This window comes from Triturus cristatus, chromosome 4_1, assembly GCF_964204655.1.
Source record: "Triturus cristatus chromosome 4_1, aTriCri1.1, whole genome shotgun sequence".
Taxonomy (NCBI): domain Eukaryota; kingdom Metazoa; phylum Chordata; class Amphibia; order Caudata; family Salamandridae; genus Triturus; species Triturus cristatus.
The window spans coordinates 1048428297-1048450441 of record NC_140585.1 but is presented as its reverse complement, the minus strand read 5'-3'; the positions used below and the strand labels follow the sequence as shown (position 1 = coordinate 1048450441).

The following is a 22145-nucleotide window of genomic DNA, read 5'->3' as shown; positions in this document are numbered from 1 at the left end:
AACCAAACCGCACACTCGACAAAACTGATAACCATCTTGTGACCCATGTATGACCTACAGCCAAGAGCTGAGCCACAGCAACGTTGAACACCCAATGCCTGGTGTGTGCAGGTAAGCAAACATTGCAGCCAAACACTGCTTCAAACCCATGTAAACTCACCACTACTTCTGCACAGATAAGTTGAAATAATAATGATAACGTTTTGTATACAGTGCACATACCACACTTTTGCCACTCTTAAGTTTTCTAAATAAATCCTACAAATGCTATCCAGTCTAATAGTAGCATATTAATGGACCTCAGAAGGATGAAATGCTGACATGCGCTTGCTAGGATACAAACCTAGTAAGTGCATCTCACATAAGAAGACAAGACTGAGTCATCTCGCTGGTTATCATACCCTGACCTTACTTGACTGTACACCGGAGACGGAGAAGAACTATTAGAGCCAAATACTGCGATTTGGGAATAATGGGAGTCTGAACAACAACATCTCCAAAAATGGACATCACTTGTGGAATAATGAGTGCAACATGAAATGCTCTTCACCAAAGTTGGGAAGTACCTATTGTTCCTCCTGCCACATCTACTCCACACCCTTAAAATCGTGTTCCGGATTATAGAGAGGGCTCCTCTACCTACATCATTTTTTTTCTTATTCGAAGATGCTTGCCATGCCGCTGAAGGTGCCTGCCTGTCCAGGCCTCATGAGGCTGAATGTCATCTTGTAGAGGAAGTTGGGGACCGCAGGGACAGAAGGTTTGCAAGAGTCCATATTGATACAGGGCACAACTTCCCGTCAGCCAAAAGTTTAATTAAGGTGGTGGGTGAAATGTCAATACACCAGACTAACAGCGGCAGCCTTGACGCACACACCACAGCAGCAGAAGGAAATGCCACATAGATTTCTTTGAAGACAAGTCCACATAGGTACATCTTTCTGAGTCCTGCTTTAACGTTCTCTATCTCAGCGCTGAAGCCAATGTTCTGCGTACAATTTTTACAATGTCAATGCTTGGAAGCCAAAAATAACAATAGATGGATTGTGACATCTAGCTTGAAGGAAAGGCTGTGAATTAATCCATACCTATCGAGCTTCTCACAATCGAAGCACGGAACGCAATACTGGACTGAACAAATGGAAATACGAATTATTGACCCCCTGTTTCACATTTGCTGAAGCTCGTCATCAAAGTGCATTCAGATATCTTCTAGCAGATTTCAGGTTCTTGTTGGAGTAGCCCGTTAATTGTCTGTGTCTGGCAAATGTTAGCTTACATGTGGTTACTGCCTCTCACAAGTATGTACAGAGGTGCCGCATTACATGTTCGTATATCTATTAACTTATTTTAGAAACAACAATTCATTTTGACAAAGCCACTTTAATTCCAGGCACGTGCATTTGCATATGCTTTGTTGCAAGGCACAAAGGATACATCACACAAAGGTCACTCCATGCGGAAGAGTCCTTGAACTGTATCCACGACAACGTTTCAAAGTGTTACCCAATAGAAACGCACCAAGCATCGATGCCTGTCCATCAAAAGATTACAGTAATCATGCCGATTTGGTTTTAGTGCATCATGTGGGTTAGAGTTGCTGAACACCTCAAATTTAAAATAAAAAAAATAAATACAATATTGCAAAAAAATGCATTGCACCGCTAATGAAAAAAGAGCTGCCTATTTAGAGACCCGTGACAAGTATTCTGCTCTTGAGCGGTTTTATAAGAGTTGGCAATTTTTCCCTGGTCTAAGTAATTTAGGGCCAGATGTGCAAAACTTTTTGAGACTTTTAACGGCGCGATTCACAGAATCTGGCCATTTACAACCGCAAAAAGCATTTTTGTATGTACAAATGCCCAATTTGCGATTCGGTAACCTAGTCCAAATTGCAAATTTGGGTTTGCGATTTGGTATTAGGAAGGGGGATGTTTAGGGCGTACTTTCCTAATAGTGACTCGCAGTGGTATGTGTGAATACTTTATGATCTAAATGTGGTTGCAAAATATCTTCATTTTACCACCAACTCCGAGTTGGTGGTAACCCATTCACAAATAGAAAAGGTTCACCAAGAGACCCCTTCTCCTTAGTGAATGTTGGGGAAAACATTTTTTAAGGGCAGGCATTGATCCCACTTAGAAAATGAAAAGAAAACATTTCATTTTACATTTTGAAATGTATCCTATTTTCCTTTAAGGAAAACGGGCAGCATTTAAAAAAAATATATAGTTTTATTTAAAGCAATCACAGACATGTTGGTCTGCTGACCCCAGCAGGCCATCATCCCTGTTATTCTTGCAATTCCCAGTGGGTCGCAAACCGAGACCTACCTCATGAATATTAATTAGGTAGGTCTATTTGCGACCCATTGGGAATCACTAATGTGTTGAATGTAAAAAAAACAAATAAACATAAATGTTTTGATAAATAATAAAACTAAGGAAAAAAATTATATGTGATGAGATTTTGTCCATGGGGAAATGTTAATTTTTGAGTGATCACCATTGTTGAAATAAGATAGGTCTGATAAGAGGTTGTTCTATATTTGAACACACATTTGTACATCGTTGTTTGCGATTACCAAATAGCGAATCACTAAAATTCCCTATTTGGTAACTGTAAACCATAGAATACATACATTTGGCCCTTAATGTCTCAGAAAACCCACAAATCCAATCTCTTTGAATTGACATCAGCTGTTTTAGATGTCAGTTCAGTTCATGTTTAATTTTACTGAATTATTTTTAAACTCCACATCGTCCATTGTGTCTGTGGGCCACCCACTCAGGTGTGTGTCTGGATGTTTAACCTCATATTTATACACCAAGTTAAGGAGAGACAGATGGAATCTGTACTTGCTTTTTGCAGTCAATCACTCATAGAGAACAACTCTTGACCCTATTCAAGATCCAATCCCAATAAGACGAGAGGGAGACCGCTCCTGAGAGCCAAACCTTTTGAGTCAATTGTTTGGACGCATAGAGACAAATGACAACAAGGAACAGAGAGCACCCAATTCCCAACTGTTACATCAAGCCTCCTTTTAGAACCCATGTTGTTGAATCTAGCAATCGGCTTCCGCCTTCCCACATCCACCACCAGCATATGTCACAGTGTGGTTCAGCTCCCATCACTAGAATAAGGCGCAGTGAGCTTTAACTCCCCCTATTTCCAATGTCAATATAATGTACGATGAGCTTCCTCAACTAATACGATGCAGCCTCCACTTCCACTCTCCATAAAAACATAAAGCATGAGAAAATCATGAATCTGCTCTCACAATAAAGCATAGCGGGCACTCACCTCCATCCTCTCATTACCAACATAAAGCATTGTAGCATCCGCTACAGCTCTAACAATTAATCTAATCCATAAGTAGCTCCCATCACTAATATGGGATGCATATTTTTCAACCACTACTCTTGAACCACCAATATAACTAACAGCGAGTTTCCCAGAATCCCCGTTGAGCCTTGGATATAAGTCAGGGTGAGTTTCCACGTCCTCTTCATTGAACCCCTAACAGAAGGCATGCTGGGATTCCAATCTCCCATCACTAATGTAATGGATTTCTTCACTACATTGTACAAAAGGAGATGGACTGGAAAGACAGAAATGTCTGTGCTAATGGTTCCCACATTTTTGACATAGTTGTGTGATGATGTGCAGCAGGCAAGACCAATAGAAGTCAGGACCACAGGTTTGGCTTTTCCTATTTCAAAGGTAGGTGGCACAACTGCAGCAATTGTGGATGAGTTTGTGGGTTTGATGGTTTTAGAGGGTGGGATCGAAGAGGGTTCCAGTGCAAGGGTCCTATGACTGAGCAGTAATGGGATATTGGTGATATGTCAGCAAATTGAATATTTCATTTTTTATTAAATGTGTCCGGAGAGTATAAAATGATAAAGTTGTGGCATTGTTTGTGAATGCATGACTCAGAGATTACATGCTCTTCTGTGACACAGAATGCCACCTACACCAATATGTTTACTACATTACAAATTTGTAGTCTTTAGCTTGCAACAAACTCACGGAACAGCTTACTCCAGTTTTAACCTGCTCTGGTAGTCTGAACTTTCCTTATGTTATTTGTTCCTTCTGGTTGATTACTTTTTCATGAGCAACATGTGAAGTTGTATCATGCCTATAAGTAACTGGGGTACTACCCCTCACTCCCATATCTTCATGACAAGTAACCTACAACCTGCAAATAAACCTTAACGGCTTAACTCCCCCTTTTTGTTGTTCTCCTTCAATGTGCTCCATTGCTTTGTAGCTAGCTTTGCACTTTATAAGTACTTATATACATACAAATATCCCTTCTTAATCCAATTCGATGAAGTCTAGGATAATTAATCTATTTTTCTCTGATTGTGAAGGTTAAACAAGCAAGTCATTTGATGATGACAGAGATTTATCAGGGACCCCAAAGGGTATCCCAGTACCTTTGCCTACCTTCGTACTTGTAATCACTTGCGATAGTGTAGTTTAGTTCCCTAAGCATTGTTTAACTCTAGGCTAGGCCTACAATAACAGAACTAGCACCCAGGTGAGGTATCCTTTTTGCCCTTTTCAGAAAATACTGGTGAACCACACATGAATACAAGTGAGACCGCTTCTGCTCAGGCCCCCTACCCCTGCTCAATCTGCATATATTAATGGGACAGCTCAGCGAGACAAAGGGAGTGACACCTTCGCCCGCTGGTAAATAGGAGATAACTGAGTCCAATCTACCTCCAGAAAGGCCACTCAGGCATCCACTGGGCCGCTGGTGCCATCCGAACAGCACAGACACCTCCCAAATCGCCCCCAGGCTGCCCAAAAAAGTGGCCCACAACTGGAACTTGGACACGGCCCCTCGGCCATTGCCCGAGTGCCCGCCTTACCAATCGGACCCTGCACGGCACCCACCACTCCCCAGAAGATGCTCATGACAATAATAGGCACGGCCTGCCCTGGGCACGTGCCATGTCTGCAGCCTTCGTGAGCACCACAGAGACCGGTCCACACTGGTTTACTGACACCGAAACAGCATAAGCAGCCGGCGTTAGGGGAGCAGGCGCCATCCCCTGACTCCTAATCTGTGACGAACCTTACATGCATACTGCAGACATATTCGCAGAGAGCTGATTGGTTCATAACAACGATTCTCCGACATGTTTCCATACGTCCTTATCAACTTTGATGTGTGCTGCTTACCCAAGGAATCCTGTGCTGCCAAACTCATTTGAAGTAACTCATTAGATGACGAAATGAGCGCAATCAGTACCACCACCTACGTCAAGTGCTGTAGAACAAACCAAAAAAGCCAAAAACCAAAACATCGAAAATGGCACCAGTCATGTTTACTTAGTCACTAACCGAACATCTCACAATTTCCACAGTAGAGACCTATTTTCATATATGCACAATACAGGCTGCCAACACCACAAACCACTGCAGCTCATGCGCTACAGTATTCACCATTCAAGGTGTGACAAGTGCATGCGCAATGTGAGATGTTTCCATAGTTAATCCGCTCCCACCAGTGCAAATCCATGCAGTAGCGACCATGCAATATTACCGCCAAAGGACCACTTGCATTGTAGAAAACTGGCTAGGTAATCATTTCTTAATCTGCAAAATTAGCACATCTCATTAGCAGTAAGGCTAATCTCACACAGGCATATTTCCAGCATATCTAACACAGTTGTCTAAATTAAGCCGTTTAGCAACCACACACTCTCCTGCTTTTTGTTTGGAGTTTATAAGAGAAACAAGGACGAAGGTCGCCTCCTGCCTCTTGTCTCAATTTCATGATTTCGAAATGGTTGCTCAGAAATGGATATTTTCACATGTTCCTAAAACAGAGAAGCAACCACGAAGACAGACTATTTTGATGAATGAATCCTGTATACGTGACTGTCCTAGCAAACAACATACTGTAACTCACCCCCATCCTCCTTCTGGGCAGGTACCTGAACAGTCATTCGCCTCGCCGTCTCTCTGAATTACAGATGGCACCTTGGCCCTCCCTAGGGTACACAGGCCTATGTTATTATATTTACGGGTCTCTCTGACAGCTCCAGACCTAGATGGGACCCTTTTCACATGTATAATCTGCTTTATTAATGGCTGACATCTAGTGAAATGTCAGCGGAGAGCAACTACTGCATGACTCAAAGCACATCAGATTACCAATGACGACAACAGCACAGAAGAAAAACATATTGAGGCAGACTGAGGTTTCCCTGTGCAAATCATGAATGATGCTCAAGAAGACATATGTGAAATATTGTATCTCTAACTGTATTTACCACTAAAATCAGTGCACTCCGCGTGTGCCATGGCATGGGCGCCCCACCAGCACTGTTTCTGGGGACGGATGGGAGTAGGTGCACGCACCCTACAGGCTGATTCACCCAGTTGAGCCCTTTTCACTTATAGAAACCAAATTCAAAGGTGGGGCGGAGGTCTTGATTGACACCTCCTCACCGCCGCCGCGCACATGTCACAGTCATATTTGTGTTCCATGTAATCCCTTCTGACAGAAAGACAAGACTCTAAAAATGCCCCATGAGTGTCGCCGTAGGGCCACGCTTGGTATTTTCCATAGGGAACTGGCGTTGGCTTGTGCTTCTATAGGCAGGCAGGCTAGCTGTATGCAACAGCAGCATCGCCAATACTGAACGATACATGTGATTTCCTTGTTCAAGAATGGCAGGGCCACTAAGAAAAGGGAAGGCAATTTCATACCACACAACGTCCCTTCCAAGCCCTGAGAAACACCCCAAGCAAGGAGACCACTGCCCTGCCTCCCATTGGCTCTAATTCCTGCATATACCCCACTGGACCAATAAGTGGAACTGGACTGCGTGGTGATCTTGCTTTCGCATTGTCATATGTACATTTAGATTTAAAACTCTGGCCAAAGTGAGTAGAAACTCTCTCATTATCTCATAGCAGGCAAGTAAGCTATCTGATATTGTTTTTCATTGTTATTATTGTACTTGAAGTCTGTGTTACATTATAAATGCAGGAATAAAACACCAGAATGCAAAGAAAAAACAGCATCATGCAAGCTATTCGCTGAAGCGGTGGATCAGCTCGGTCTCAACCCACCTCAGTATAAGCATTGTAGGCTACCTATGTAAAACAAATAGAAATATAGGATATATTTCTTAATCTGGTGGAGAATTTACCTTGGGAGCAAAGGAGATCTGTAAATATCAGTAGAGAATGTTAGTCAGGGATGGAATCATGGGGCGGGGGGAGGCGGATCCTTCCAGTACAACTGCATATGACTAAGATGTGGGATTGGCAGACCTAGATTATATCTGCCATTGAGAAACATTCATTGTTAAAGTTCAATTTAATTAACATGACAGCCACACAGCAGGTTGGCGAGCAAGGAACTAATATCCCAGCTCAGACTATAAAAGAGACCTAAAATAAAACAAATCATTTGATAAACATCAAACCATCTTAGAAAAAAACAATTGTTCTGAACCCTGTGGCCTACTTGTTCTCAGCAAACATCAGACACATTTTTAACGCTAGGAGCGTGACTTTCAATTTACATCACGAAGTACTGTTACTCGTTACCAGCCCACGCTGAATAAGTTCTCAGTGTTTTTCTAAGTACAAGCCTTGAGATTCCAGATGCAATGTGCAATTTCCACCTCAGAGACAGAGCCATCATCATAGAAAATACTCACTCACGAGGCATAAACTAAAACATGGTGAGCAATGTACTCAATTTGAACTTACAACTTTTGAGAAGAAACATAGGGCCAGATGTACGACAATCAGGGTTTGCACCTCGCAAATTGTGATTTTTAGCGACTCACAGTTTGTGAGTTGCAACATCTGATGTACAACAGTGTCTGAGACTCTATTTGTGATTCCCAAATGGGTCGCAGGGGACCTGCCTATTTAAAATTCATGATGGACGTTTCAATTTGCGATCCATTGGGAATGGCCGGCACTCACAGGGATGGTGGCCTGCTGGGGTCAGCAGATCACCATGTCTGTGAGTGCTTTTTAAATAAAGCAGTTTTTTAATGCAGCCCATTTTACATGAAGGAAAACAGGACAGTTTTCAAAAATAAAAATAAAACGTTTTTTTTTCATTATTTCAAAGTGGGCAGTCTGTGGGACCACGACCTGCTCTGAAAAAATGTTGGTGCCCCCATTTCTCAAAGGGGAGGGATCCCTTAGGGACCCCTTTCTGTTTGCAAATGGCTTACCACTAATTTGAAATTGGTGGTAAACTGTGAATGTTTTGTGACCACATTCATAGTCACAAAACATTCCTACATACCAGTAGGCTCACTATTTTACCAGTCTCAAAGGGCACCAGTTAAAGGAGTCGTACATCTGGCCTGTTTTCCCCGTTCTGTCAAGGTTTACCTTGGGGAAAAACATACAATAATTCCTTAAAACATATATAGAATGAAACTGATTGATTTTCAAGGACATGAAGACGCTACTACCCCACAGCAATCATTCCTCTCAGAGGCCAGCTAGACCCAATTTGAGTGCTTAAAATTGCGAATAGCTTCTCTACTTCTATTCATTCACATCTCTTATGCAATGAAATGCCTTTCATCTTCTGGTTGAAGGCCACGTCACTGCCCGAGATGAAAACCCTCTCTTATTAGCATTACTAAAGGGAAGCATTCAGGGAAAGCTTTCTAATGCACACCACCTTCTGTGCCTGCTCCTCTCTCAGACTCCTGTATAATCAAAGCTCAGGTCACTCACTGATGCTCCCACATGCTTGTGTTCACAGTACCCATAGGTGGCAATCGACCTGGACAGCTCGAGGCCTCCCAGTCTGCTCCTGGATTTTTGTATAAAAATATCACACAACCTTCTCGAGAAAGATGCTTGACAGGCAACCTTCTTTTCCTGGGGTACTAAGACCCACTAACACAAGCACTGGCAAAGGTTGCAATTTTAGTTCTAAGCCAGGTCTATTGGCTTTGTGAAGCTGCCAGGCATGTGGATACTGGTCTCAGCAGCAGACAGGGGGTAGGAGCAGGATGACACTGATTAATATCAATGGCACAGAGTATTGCTGCTAATGATGCCAAAGAATGGTCACTCAAATGGAAAACCATAAGACTAAGGATTATTTAGTTTCTGCAGCAACTTCTTTACTTTGTCATGTAGAGAGCCCATGTGTAAAATAGTAAAAACACACAAAAAACAATTGGTTTACATACATCGTACAAGATAAAGAAATGATGAGGCAAAAAGTGTGATGACTAAGTGTACTTTTCAAATGTAAAAACAGCTCCTCATGCATTGCAATTGAACCACTTCCGAGGCGGTGCAATGATACACCAAGCAGTCATCAGCATGAGGTGAGAGGCGGATACCCCTCGAGGCTGATCTAAGATGTGATTGACACTGTCTCAAAGCAATGGCTGAAGGAGGCAGACTCAAACAAGCAAATATTTGAGGAGGCTGCCCCAAAGCCAAATGGTTGTAAACAATAGCTTTGCGATAGCCGTGCTGTAATGTCAAACCTCAACAAAATGCAGACATGACTCTTCCTCCAACTTAGAGAAATCAGAAGACAAAAATGGTTGGGTTGCAACACTAATGCCATCATGATGTGTCCCTGGAAATTATGCCGATATCTGGGGAGCAATGAAGACCAGATCAATTCTATGTTGTGCACTGAAGCTCCACTAGGAAATGAGCAAATAGACAGAAATTGGCAATTCTTGTCATTTTCTGATGGTAATGACCTCTTTCTCACAGGGGCATTAACAAGGACATTACAGATACTTTCAGCTGCCAAAATCTCCACCTGAAAGTAGATAGACCAGGGGTGGTCTAGCAGGTCTCATAGCTAACTGTTGTTATCAGCCCCAACAAAATTCAGTGGCTCCCTGTTATAAGCACCTACATATAACCAACAGACTATTATTTTACCCTGGGTAAGGGGACTTGTGAGATTGTGACCATACATAAACAGCTAATACGGATGTGTTATAAAGGGGTTCTATATAATTTTCACTTTTCCACAGCATAAGGCATGACACTTTGTTGTGTTTTAGGTTTTGAGTAGTTACTCCTTTTTTCGTATTGCCAATGCTTCTTACATTCAATGTTTCCTGAGAAAGACAATTGTCCGATAATGATTTCGAATAAAGTTTTTATTATTTTCATAAAAAATGGTTCTTATGATGATACAGCAACCAAACAGCCGACACGTGTTTCACCCTCTGGTCAGTACGACCTGGGCTTTCTCAAGGCTTTCTTAGTCTCAATTGAAATTTTTGTGCATTACATCATAAAGTTCTTCATGGCATTTAAAAGCAAGTATATATCATTTAAAGACAGCACCGGGGACGGGGAGAAGGAACCCGAGACAGGACGGCGGCCGGGGCAGGAGATGCAGGCATTGCCCCAGCAGAAAATGATATATACTTGCTTTTAAATGCCATGAAGAACTTTATGATGTAATGCACAAGATTTTCAATTAAGACTAAGAAAGCCTTGAGAAAGCCCAGGTCGTACTGACCAGAGGGCAAAACACGTGTCGGCTGTTTGGTTACCGTATCATCATAAGAACCATATTTTATGAAAATAATAAAGACTTTATTCAAAATCATTATCGGACAATTGTCTTTCTCAGGAAACATTGAATGAAAGAAGCATTGGCAATACGTAAAGAGGAGTAAATACTCAAAACCTAAAACACTTTGTAGATTATGAGGTTGAGTTGGTCCAGGGCTTTGAGTTTAAACTCCTCATAAGAAGATTCAACTGAACAAAGTCAATACGATATCCAGCTGTAGGATTCGTGGACCTCGCATCATTTCTTTTGCATGACACTTTGTCACCTGCATACACAACCAGTACTTCATGTCCCAAGAGAGATACTGAAATGGAAGCTCTGCCCAAAACCACAACCCACTTTCAGCGCCAGTCAGTCAGTGTTGAACCTTTCAGTACTGCTGAGCTAGCCACCAAGGGATGAACTCGAGAGACTCTCACCTAGTCTAAATGTGTTGTGAAGCTTAGCATGTATATAGGACAAAGGGCCAACAGGACTCCATCAGAGAATGAGTGCCATTGATAATGCTGAGATTTCGGCACACAAGTCACAATATGAATAGCATACCCAACTTTCTGCACAAATTTCACACGAGGCCGCCACACTCAAATGGCCCAAAAACAGCAGTGCATATTCAGTGCTTAATATGAGCTGGTGGTTGCAGGTGGGGCCAACCAGTACTCATTTTTGAAGACAAACACTTATTTTTCCTCATCAGAGTTTGACCTAGAGCAAGAGAGTGGAAATACAAAATGGGAAAAGAAGGAGGAAGAGAAAATCTGAAAAAAGAAGAACACAGGAATAAAAAAGATCCTGCAAGAGAGAGATAAGGACGCAACAAGTTTCTGGTGGTGGATTGAAAAGGCATGAGGTGGACTCAGGCCTAGACAGCCTTGGTGTGTGGCACACTGATTTTCAATAGCATAAGAAAAAGTTTGGGCTCCTGCTCTTATAGTTTTAAAAATGAAGCACTGTGCGGCATATTAGTCTTACACAATTTCACATCATGCTAGCATACTCCTAACTCTAAAGAGGAACTTGTATTATTATCAACAAATTGAAGGTAAATCACAGGTGCTGTAATTTATTTATGCCACTGTATCTTTAAAATGTTGCATTCCAATATACCTCTGGCCTCCAAAGCAATGGGCAGGGGTACTTCTTTCTACATACATTGTGCATAAGTAGCATGGGGGCGACTGTTCACTGGCGGTGGGCGGAGAACTCTGCTCCGCCTGCCGAGTGTGTGGAAATTTGCCTACTCCGTGTTACGTGGAGAACGCAGAGAAGGCAAATCCCCGCGCACTCGGTAGCGGAGTGGAGTTGGCCATAACCCGCCTCCACCCCCCTATTAACAATAGGTCTGGATAATCCTTGTAAAAACAGCGCATGCGTGCGCGCCCATGCATTTCTCACAAGAATTACCCAGACGGTGAGGAAGAGGAGGAGGGCATCCCAGGGACCCCGCAGTACAGGTAAGTGGTTTTTAATTTACTTTTAATTAATGTAGAATTAATTGTTAATGGGGGGGGGTTGAGGCGGGTGGCGGAGCGGAGTTCCACGGAGTTTGTTCACAACTCCGTGGACCTCCGCGCAGCCCAGCTACGCCAACTATGCCCAGGGTTACTGTTCACCTGACCCACTACGGCATAGCAAAAGAGACAGGAATACAATATGGCGTCAATGGACCACCAGCTTCTGGAAACTTTTACCATTGCCCTTGGACATGGAACAGTTAATTTGCACCACTTTTTGCGTTGAGCAAAAGGTGAAATTGTTCATGTTGCGCCAAATGAGCAAAACTTGGAATCTTTCGAACACCATGGTTTTATTTACCTTAAAGCAACCAACATCTGTAGCCATTGATGTGATGCATATACCCACAATTCACAGAGAGCTGCGAGTCGCCAAAAGCTTTATTTATTTAACTTTTAATTCAAACAATGTTCATCATTGTTACCATAGAGCACAAAGACGCAAAAGCGCAGCCCCGAGCTGAAACATTACCCATTTAATCAGGATTAATAAAATAATGTAACTGTTGCAGAACATGAAGATTTTAAGATGCAAAATGAAAGTCTTATCTTTGATTTTGCTACAAGCACATTATTTTAATTGGCAAAAGAGCTTCACTTAATTTTAACTGTTATCTCTTGGTTACACATTTCTTTGACAAATGTACTAATATATTTCAGAATAGATACGAAATAATACAGTTATGTTACCTTGGCTTGACTAAATTCCTGTAAATTTTAGATTTGGGAGTCATACAACAGTGGATGGGAATGCAATGCCACAGCAGTGTTCAACAAATGTCTACCGAAAGCAACATGGCAGAACACATGCGGTGTAAATGGCAGGGCTGATTCTGAGTATTAGACAGTTCCAAGACAGAGGGACCCCCTCCATTCTCAATGTTTCCTCTGGCTTGCTCCACTTCAGCCATCCCTCTATTTCCATACACTGCTAACAAAACTGTAATGTTTGAGCAGACTTATTGGCCATGGCCCAGGGCTTAGCTCACCCTTTATGTACCCCTTAATCTCAGAATGTAATAGACATAATGGGGTACTGTGGAACACCTTTCCATTTGGTGATATCACAATGAAGATGTAATCTCAAAATGGGGAAAGAACCAATATGTTTTATGAGAAAAAATGCACCCATTAAAAAGCCCTATCCATCACTATTGTGTCAGCCAGGTTGTAGATAGCTAGGGCATGGATCTCTCCATCACCTCCAAGGACAGCAGAGTGGTGGGCAATCATGAGGCAAATCTATGAGAGGGAACATGCACTAGTCAAGAGTAGGGGAGTGTGCTCTATCAAGACATTTGAATGTATATGGACTAGGTTTAGTTGGGATCAATATGCTGACTTGAATTCTCTTTATAATTCGAATTAGCACGTTTGTATAATTTCACTATGTCTGTCTGTAATATATTATTGGCTAGGTCTGCTCGCTTGAATAGTTATGATACAACTATGGCGGAAATATCTATGTTCTGTATTTACTCAGTTTTATTTGTTCTTGTAAGTCTAAATGATTGTCACCCCGAATTCTTTAAAAGCATTTGTCTGTAAAGTGGCATAACTCCTCACCTAATGTATCTAATCTATATGTGATTCGAATTAAGACATTAATGATCATGTTTAAAAAAAAAGGAAAAAGTGAGCCCACATACACATTGTAGTCTCTAAAGCACAAGTTGTTTGCAGACTTCACATAGTTCGCTCTAAATATATCATATGTTGACTTTACATGACTATTATGATATTTCTATGGGTTTAGAACCTAATGTCTCCACTATCCGGTACCTAACATTGTAATTTCCAGTACAATAGCAGTACAAGACATAAGCGCCTGCTCAAGACTGCACTCGCATGTTCAGCAGTTGAAAGCGAGGGCATGAGTGGGTGTTCTGATTATATCTGTCCTCCTTTCTGTGATGTAATATCTCTCTCTCTATATATATATATATATATATATATATATATATATATATAGATAGATAGATAGATAGATAGATAGATAGATAGATAGATAGATAGATAGATAGATAGATAGATAGATAGATAGATAGATAGATAGATAGATAGATAGATAGATAGATAGATAGATAGATATCCACAAACATAGAAATCCACACATCCAGGGTTATCAGAAACGGCTCTCACTCCATGGCTCAAATTCCCAGAATTTATTTGGCAATGCATTTCACCCTCTCAGGGGCTTCGATACGGCCTGGTTACAAAAACACTGTGCCCAATCGCCTTAAGAAAGAGGGCTCATGACGTAAATGCATTAGAATAGAAAACATACTTCCAAAGGAAAGTCAATCATGGTAACAGATTTGTAACACATAATAACAGTTTGACATTATATTCATGTCAGTTGATACTGCATTAAAAATTATTTCAACATCAGTGTGCATCGGGAGAGATGAAAAATACAATTTGTCATATGACAACCAGAATCGGCATCAGCAAATCATTTCATTAGTGGATTATATTTGTATCTATATACATACATCCATAATAAATTATCACATGTTTAAGGAAATTACTTCGGAAGCATACCATTGTTTCATCAGTAGCACGGTCTGGTTTCACTGGCAGAGACATGATGTATCAAGGATCAGAGCCAAGTGGCTTAGATTAAAATACAGAAAGTAACAAAGTTCGACAATTCTAGATTAGCACAATTATATACTTCCTAAAGCTAATGACAGCCAAGTGGCTAATTGTCCTCGAAAACCATCAAGAAACCAAATTCCTTCCCACTATAGATTGTTATCCTCAATTATCCAATGTATCAACATAAAGAATACAGGAAAATAAGTCAATTCACAAAAAAACCTTTGGATATAGATATGTACTCTAAAACATCATAACACACTCTACTATTTATCCCCAACACAGTGAAAATAATTGTACAAAACAAATTCTCTAATGCACTTTCCACACCGGACTAACAGGCATATTATTGAAATGACCCTGTCAGTGACCAAGATATGTTTCTCATTTATCCACATGTTCAGACAGTTGATGGATAAAATCAAACATTTATAGATATGATGCAAAAAAGAGAGAGGAAACAAGGAGAGTGATAAAAAGTTAAAGAATAGATAGATTCCAGCAAAAAGAAGAACCCTCCAATACCACTTCAGCCGATTCACCCGTCAGGTGTAAGTGGCTGGGCTGCTGCAGGAGTGCTCTTTTACAATATAGATATATAGATATGTGTGTGTGTTTTGTTGCTTTTATTGCACAATATGCAATGGTATTAAAACCCATATTTTGCAGCAAACTGTGATATACTGGAAATATCTCAATATCCAATGGTTGCCCATGAAATATGTATTTCACCATCATAATGATAGCCACTCTGCAGAGGTTTAACATTGTCAGAGCTACTAGGATTATGTAGCTTGGAAAACCTATTTATTGTGCCAAACATTCAAATTATATATCATATTCTGTCAGTATTGTTTTATCCATTTGAGATAGAAAACCAGAATTTTAGATGAAATCTACAAATTTTGCAAATTATGAAGGACTTTGAGATAGAAAACCAGAATTTTTGATGAAATCTACAAATTTTGCAAATTATGAAGGCATTATGTGGCAAATGCAGTAAACCCATAGTGTTAGCCACAGAATCTCCTAAATTCACTGTCCATCACCGTTGCACATTGTTTTATTAATGATTTGCTCAAGAAAGGTAAAAAAACCCTAAGCATTCTGTTCCAATAAGTACCCATCGCAGGGTACACTTTGAAGAAAACAGCTACTCAAAGATAACTGCCCCACTTCAGCCTCATGGTTTATTTTGTCTCCAGAGCTCGTCAATGTTGGATTACATTACAGTTACCTATTATGCGATAGATAGATAGATAGATAGATAGATAGATAGATAGATAGATAGATAGATAGATAGATAGATAGATAGATAGATAGATAGATAGATAGATAGATAGATAGATAGATAGATAGATAGATAGATAGATAGATAGATAGAGGAAAAAGACATATGTTTAGTGAAAGTGTACTTTTTCATTTATAACAAACACTAGGAAAGCATTTCATGAATCTTGAGGACATAATGGCACATGGTTCTGTTACTATAATGTTGAATATTGTGTAGGCTTGTACTTCCACTAAGTAAAGCTGCTGGTTGCTGAAATGCTGCATTCATAGCTGGCATGCATCATCTGGGCTTGAGGGAACGTACTTCCAGAGATAGACTGCTATACCCAAGAGAAGGCTTTAAAAGGTCCAATCCCTCTGACTCAGGCAGGAGGACGGCAGGGCAGCAATCCAGCAAGGCAATAATCCAGCAGGGCAGCAGTCCCCCAGAGTGGCAGTCCTTTCAGCAGCACAGCAGTCCTCTTACTGGCAGAGTTTCCACATGCCCAGAAGTGTACTGAAAAGTTGGTGTCTGTGGTCCAACATGTATACCAGGTGCCTCCTTTGAAATGGGGGAAGCTTCTAGAGGTTTCCACTTTGAAGACCACAGGATTCTTGCCTCCCCTTACCTGGCTCCAGACTAACTACAGGGGGTATGTAGCACTTTGTGTGGAGGCAGGACACATCCTTTTCAAGTGTAAGCAGGGCTGTGCCCAGCTCCACCATCCCATCCTGCTATTAATGGCTCATCCAGGCAAACTTAAGCTCTCTATTGTGTGTGGGTGTTTAGAAGGAATAAACAAAGCACAGCTGTCAGCTACACCCAGTCATATGACCCAGAGATAGACTGTGGGCACTAAATGGCTAAGGCAGGAAAATGTCAACTTTCTAAAAGTGGCATTTTAAAAATTGTAATTTAAAAGTTGACTAAACCATAAGAAAAGATTTTTCTTCACACATCTAAAGACAGCAAACATAAATTGGTTACCTCTTCACATTTGGAAGTAACAGCTTATAAAATGTAATAATATAACTCAATGTTATCCTGTGGGAGAGGTAGGCTTTTCAACAGTGAGAAACACATTGAAGAGTTTTTCACTACCAGGGCATGTAAAACTTAAACGCACAAGTCCAACGTTTTAAATACTCTGCAGCATGACCTCTGGGCTGTCCAGGGCCTACCCTAGGGGTTACTTAAATGTATTACAAAGGAAGGTTTGGGCCTGGCAAAAGGTTTGACAGGTCAAAATGGCAGTTTAAAACTGCACACACAGGCTGAAATGGCAGGTCTGAGACATATTTAAAATGCTAATTAAGTGAGTGGCACAATAAACACTGCAGGCCCACTAATAGCATTTGATTTACAGGCCCTGGGTACAAGTAGTACAACTTTACTAGGAACTTATTAATGAATTAAATATGCCAATTGAGGATGAGCCAATGTTACCATGTTTTAAGGAGAGAGCACATGCACTTTAGCACTGGTTAGCAGTGGACAGTGCACAGAGTCCTAAGACCAGAAAAAGTGAGACCGGCAAAAATGAAGGAGGAAGGCAAAACATGTGGGAGAAGATCACCCTAAGCCTGACAGGTCTAACAAAAAATATGTAATGGAACAGATTACATAATGTATGCCAATGCTGAGCATTGTTTACTAATTCTAGGGAGGTTTATTTGTAGCTGGGCATTTTGCAGCAACATTTTCACTAACGATCAGTGTAAAATTATATTTGCTTGGAATATTCAGTGAAAGAGTGGCTTTTCATACAATTAGGTAAGTGCAGATGTCAAGTCAAGACTGGTGTAAAATGTCATGGCAGTAGTGCAATCTACATAATTAGACACATAAAGATATGCTGCAATGATATATAACAACTAGTGGATGACATTGTCAGGACGCTGAGGCCTCTGCAGGTCTTACTTTCTACAGGGAAGGACACGGACAGACCCAAGAACCACTACCATGTTTCGTATTATACAGAACCATGCTTAGAAGCAGCCAAGCTTGATTCCTCTGTTTGCCTTTGTTGGACTCTGAGCTGTTGGTTCATTTATGTATGACCTGCGTGGGGTGATGAAAAGCCCTTATTTCTGCTTGGACAACAAGAATAACCTAGAAACTTGGAGCAAAAACAGCCCCAACCACCAGTACAAGTTTAACTTTGAAACCATAGACTACAGGAAACTGAAGAAGGAAGGACCAGACTATTAAGGTACAAACCTCACCGCCAGCTGATCTGTACAGAAGAATGATGGTCTTCCACAAGCCGATTAACACAATTCATTTGAATAATGATTTCTGTTGCTTCGTGATTGACTAATAGATGTCAATTGAAGGTGCTTTATTTAATCCAACACATTTGTAAAATGTGTTCTATTTCTCCACCTTTGGGGCGTATACATTGAATAAAGACTATTCACCAGTTAAAAACACATGCCAAATCCATTTACATCATTGTTTGCTGATTGAATAAGGTGGCATGGATATAACAATATTTGACCCAAGCTAAAATATTGCACCATGGCACAATGCAGGGCAGGCCAATTCAACATTATTTTTGCTTGTCTTTGTAAAGTAAAATTTCAAAAATATATATTTCTCCCATATGTATTGGGTTGTTATTTTGTTCATTTTCGTTTTTACAGAAAAGAGTACCAATTGACCATGTTTCATTTTTACAATCTCGATCTCACACATGATATGAGCTGTGATCAATAAATGTTTTCAATATTTATAGCAATATGTTCCACAATCCACTGTCTTAGTTCCTGTTATGGCGGAAACCCTTTCTGTACAATGGACAGGAAAACCGACTCTCCATTCTCTGTTACAGAGGTAGCAATATAGTGCAAGACTGATGTACACTGCTTTTTGCATCAGTGAAAAGTTTTTCTGTGGCCTAGCCTCATATCCTATACTCCATGATGAGGCTCAGTGCAGGTCCCTGTTTGCTTTTCCAAAACTATGTTTTGACACACTGAGAATATCTACAAAGCACAATCAACAAGACAAGAGTCACCGGGAAGTAGGACATCCCCGCCGTTTAGCACTGAACTAGTAGAAACAACTGAAAATAACCAGAAACATCATTGTACTACTAGCTTTTCTTCTGATCACACCTTAAACAGCACTTTCCCAAAAGCACTTTAGGTTGAAATCTAACATCCAATATGGAGAAAGTCCAAATGTATCCACTCCCCCGCAACTACCGGCTAAATGCCATCCACACAACACTGTGGTGCAAAGATGTTACACTAACAGTAAACACTCTATTGCAGTACTTCACAAACTTTTTTAAACTACATAGTTTTTAGAATGACAAACGTTTGTGACATATCTAGCTTTAATGAACATGAGGCAGGCACTTTTTTTTAATGAAACTAAAGCATCGTGTTGTATCAGACTCTCATTTACAACATATTTCCCATTTAAATTGCTAATACATTTGCACAAACATACGGTTTTACTGATAGAAATTGCCCACAAATGATAATGTGCATAAAGCAGGTTTCAGTGAATATTTATAATTTGGGCATCACCAAATAAAGTGTCTTGATTTGTTATAATCATATTAAAATCTGTGTTTCTATCACTCTTCAGAAATGCGAAAAATGGGTTAATTTTGCTTTTCCAACTGTCTTGAATGTACTGTACATTGCATTTACAGGTATTTACATTTTGTTGTGTGTTACAAAAAATTAGATCCTACAGCCTTTCCTTTCACACTCAGTACCCCTGCAAGATTGTCACACAATTAACTTAACTTTTCTTTCTCTGACTGCAAATTCCACGTGTTAAAAGATAAGCAACAATTTGTTAGGAGACATAGCCTAACATCTGACCTCTGTCTTTGAAGCTCTGAAAATATGACCAGATGAATACTGAATCTAAAGGCATCTTTATTTATTGCTTGGGCTTTCACCAAACAAATTGGCTGGCTTGTGACCCACAGTTTGGGAAATGCTGCTCTATCCAAAAGTCAACGAAGGCATTTTATTAGTTTAATAACCACAAGATATTACAGAAAATGAACCCCGATCGCATAAAGAAAGAGAACAGTCTCATAAGCACTATTTCATCACCAGAAAAAAACAGTACCAAATTGTAGAGGACTTTCACCAAAGTTTCTACTGAAAAGAGCTGCACATATAGCCGCGCAAGACAAATGTAGTGCTAATGAACAGTGAAAGGCTGTAAGTACATGGTAGAGTGGCAGACCTGTGCAGACACTTTTATTGGCCATGCAAGGGCGCAGTGTGATCTCCATGATGGGTCTCATAAGATGCCATGCGCACACGCGCTTCTTTGAGGACGCTGGATTTAAAATAATGAATAAAATGCTCCGTGCATTCCAGAACGACCATAGTAGAGTAAGCGAATCTGTGTGACGACAGTGAACGCGTTTCTGCTTACGTTATCCTTCACCTGGTTTCTGATGACAGGAACTCTGCATTAGATATTTCAGGCACCCTAGAGTGCAGTTTCAGAGTTTATCATTGCATGTTTTGCAAGAGATACCATATACACTGGTGATAGTGCATGTGCCCGCACATTTCAAATTAATTTTACTTGATTCTCATTTCACATTGCAGTTTATCCTAACTGAAGAACTGCATGTAATGTTGTCATCCTTCAGTCCCGCTCAATGAAGCCCTTTTAAACCACTAGAGGTGATAGTGCATTTTCTTGGCTTTGCCACAAGGTGGCAATATAGTGCTTGCTTAGTAAAGCGGCTTAATCAGAGAGTAACAGACACTAAAAAAGCAATGTTTTTGAGTATGTATGAAAATCTTAATCTTAATATGTACACAAAAGGTCCAAATGATTGCAGTTGTCTTTGCCTGCTGCAAGTTATTGCCTTCAGATTTGCAGTGGTAACCTCTTGTATCAGCCATTGGAGCACCATCTACCACAGCCGTCTTACCAAGACCTTATCTCAACTGCAAAGGGTCTAAAACTATAAATCTGGCCTCGTGTCAGCCATAAGGTGTTTTGATCACATCACATTATCGCTGGCTCACCATCACCAGTGCCCTCTCCAACATAGACAACAAACTGAAGGATCACCACAAGACTGTACCCTCTAGTCTTCTACCCAAAGCAAACTGACCAATACAGGCAAAGCTGGTTTAGTGCATTGGTGGAACAAATTGCACCCTCTATAAAGGCTTTTGGAAACCCAAGAAACAGTGTTCGGTTATCTTTTCCTCTCCATGAATAGACAAAATGTGACAATTACATCATGACACTCTGGGCTTGCTCAATTGCACAGTGACGCGGCCTTTAGGTAGCACCAGTGCTGCTCAAAATAAGTAGTAAAAGTCATGCTTAGGGTGTCTTTATTCCCATGGCTGCCAAGTTGGCACAAGTCATGTTTGACAAGGTCAGCCAGTGCAGGATTTTTAGCATCACCTAATTTGCACCAGTGTTTGCCAGTGGGCCCCACCAGCACTTATTTTTGGGTACCAGGACTCTTTTGCGCCATCCCGCGTGTGGCAGTGCTGGTCACTGCTTAGAAAATATCTGTAGCTCAGTGGCAGCTTGACTTGTTTATCAGTCTGCCCCAAGCATCACTAAGTATTCAACATGTCAGTATCGTTTGGTAACTGGTCAAGCAGGGGTTTTGTATCCGGGTCACACGACCATAGTGGCAGTCGTCAGCTGCGTGGCCGGCAAACTTTCATTATTAAATATGACTGTGCCTCGTTCAGGAGGGGTTTACTTCAGGCTTCTGTCGCCTGCGCTAACTCAGCACGCGCATGCATACTGTTAGTTCCAGTTTCTCGGCTGAGGAGACCTGAACACCCAGTAGCTTAGTTGTGCAGTCTGTAAAATGATGTGCCTGACCCTAAACCCAGCAGTTGCAGCTGACCTTTATATTCCTGGTGCGATGAGGCGACGGCAGACCCAAACACTGGTGTCTAAGTGAATTAAGCTTCCAGTATAGCTGCAAGCGTGAGACCAGACCTGTTCTTCAGGACGATTGATTTCTCAGCTATTTCATTGTTCTCTGACATAATCCCCACCCTTCTGGTATTTGTAATGGCTGCTCATGTTCATAGTTACACAGTCATTTGACACGTGCACAACTCCTAAGAAACATTTATATATATATATATATATATATATATATATATATATATATTCACTGAAAAAACCATAGGTTTCACACATGTTA

General features: G+C 40.8%; 1 protein-coding gene and 1 pseudogene across 11 annotated transcripts in view; one reads left to right on the top strand and one right to left on the bottom strand.

Annotated features, from left to right (window-relative positions):
* MAGI2 (membrane associated guanylate kinase, WW and PDZ domain containing 2) overlaps window positions 1–22145 on the bottom strand; it is a 2464469-nt gene that overhangs the window by 1117942 nt on the left and 1324382 nt on the right. The window lies entirely within an intron of this gene.
* LOC146856040 (cytochrome c oxidase subunit FA4 pseudogene) lies at window positions 17930–18178 on the top strand (annotated as a pseudogene).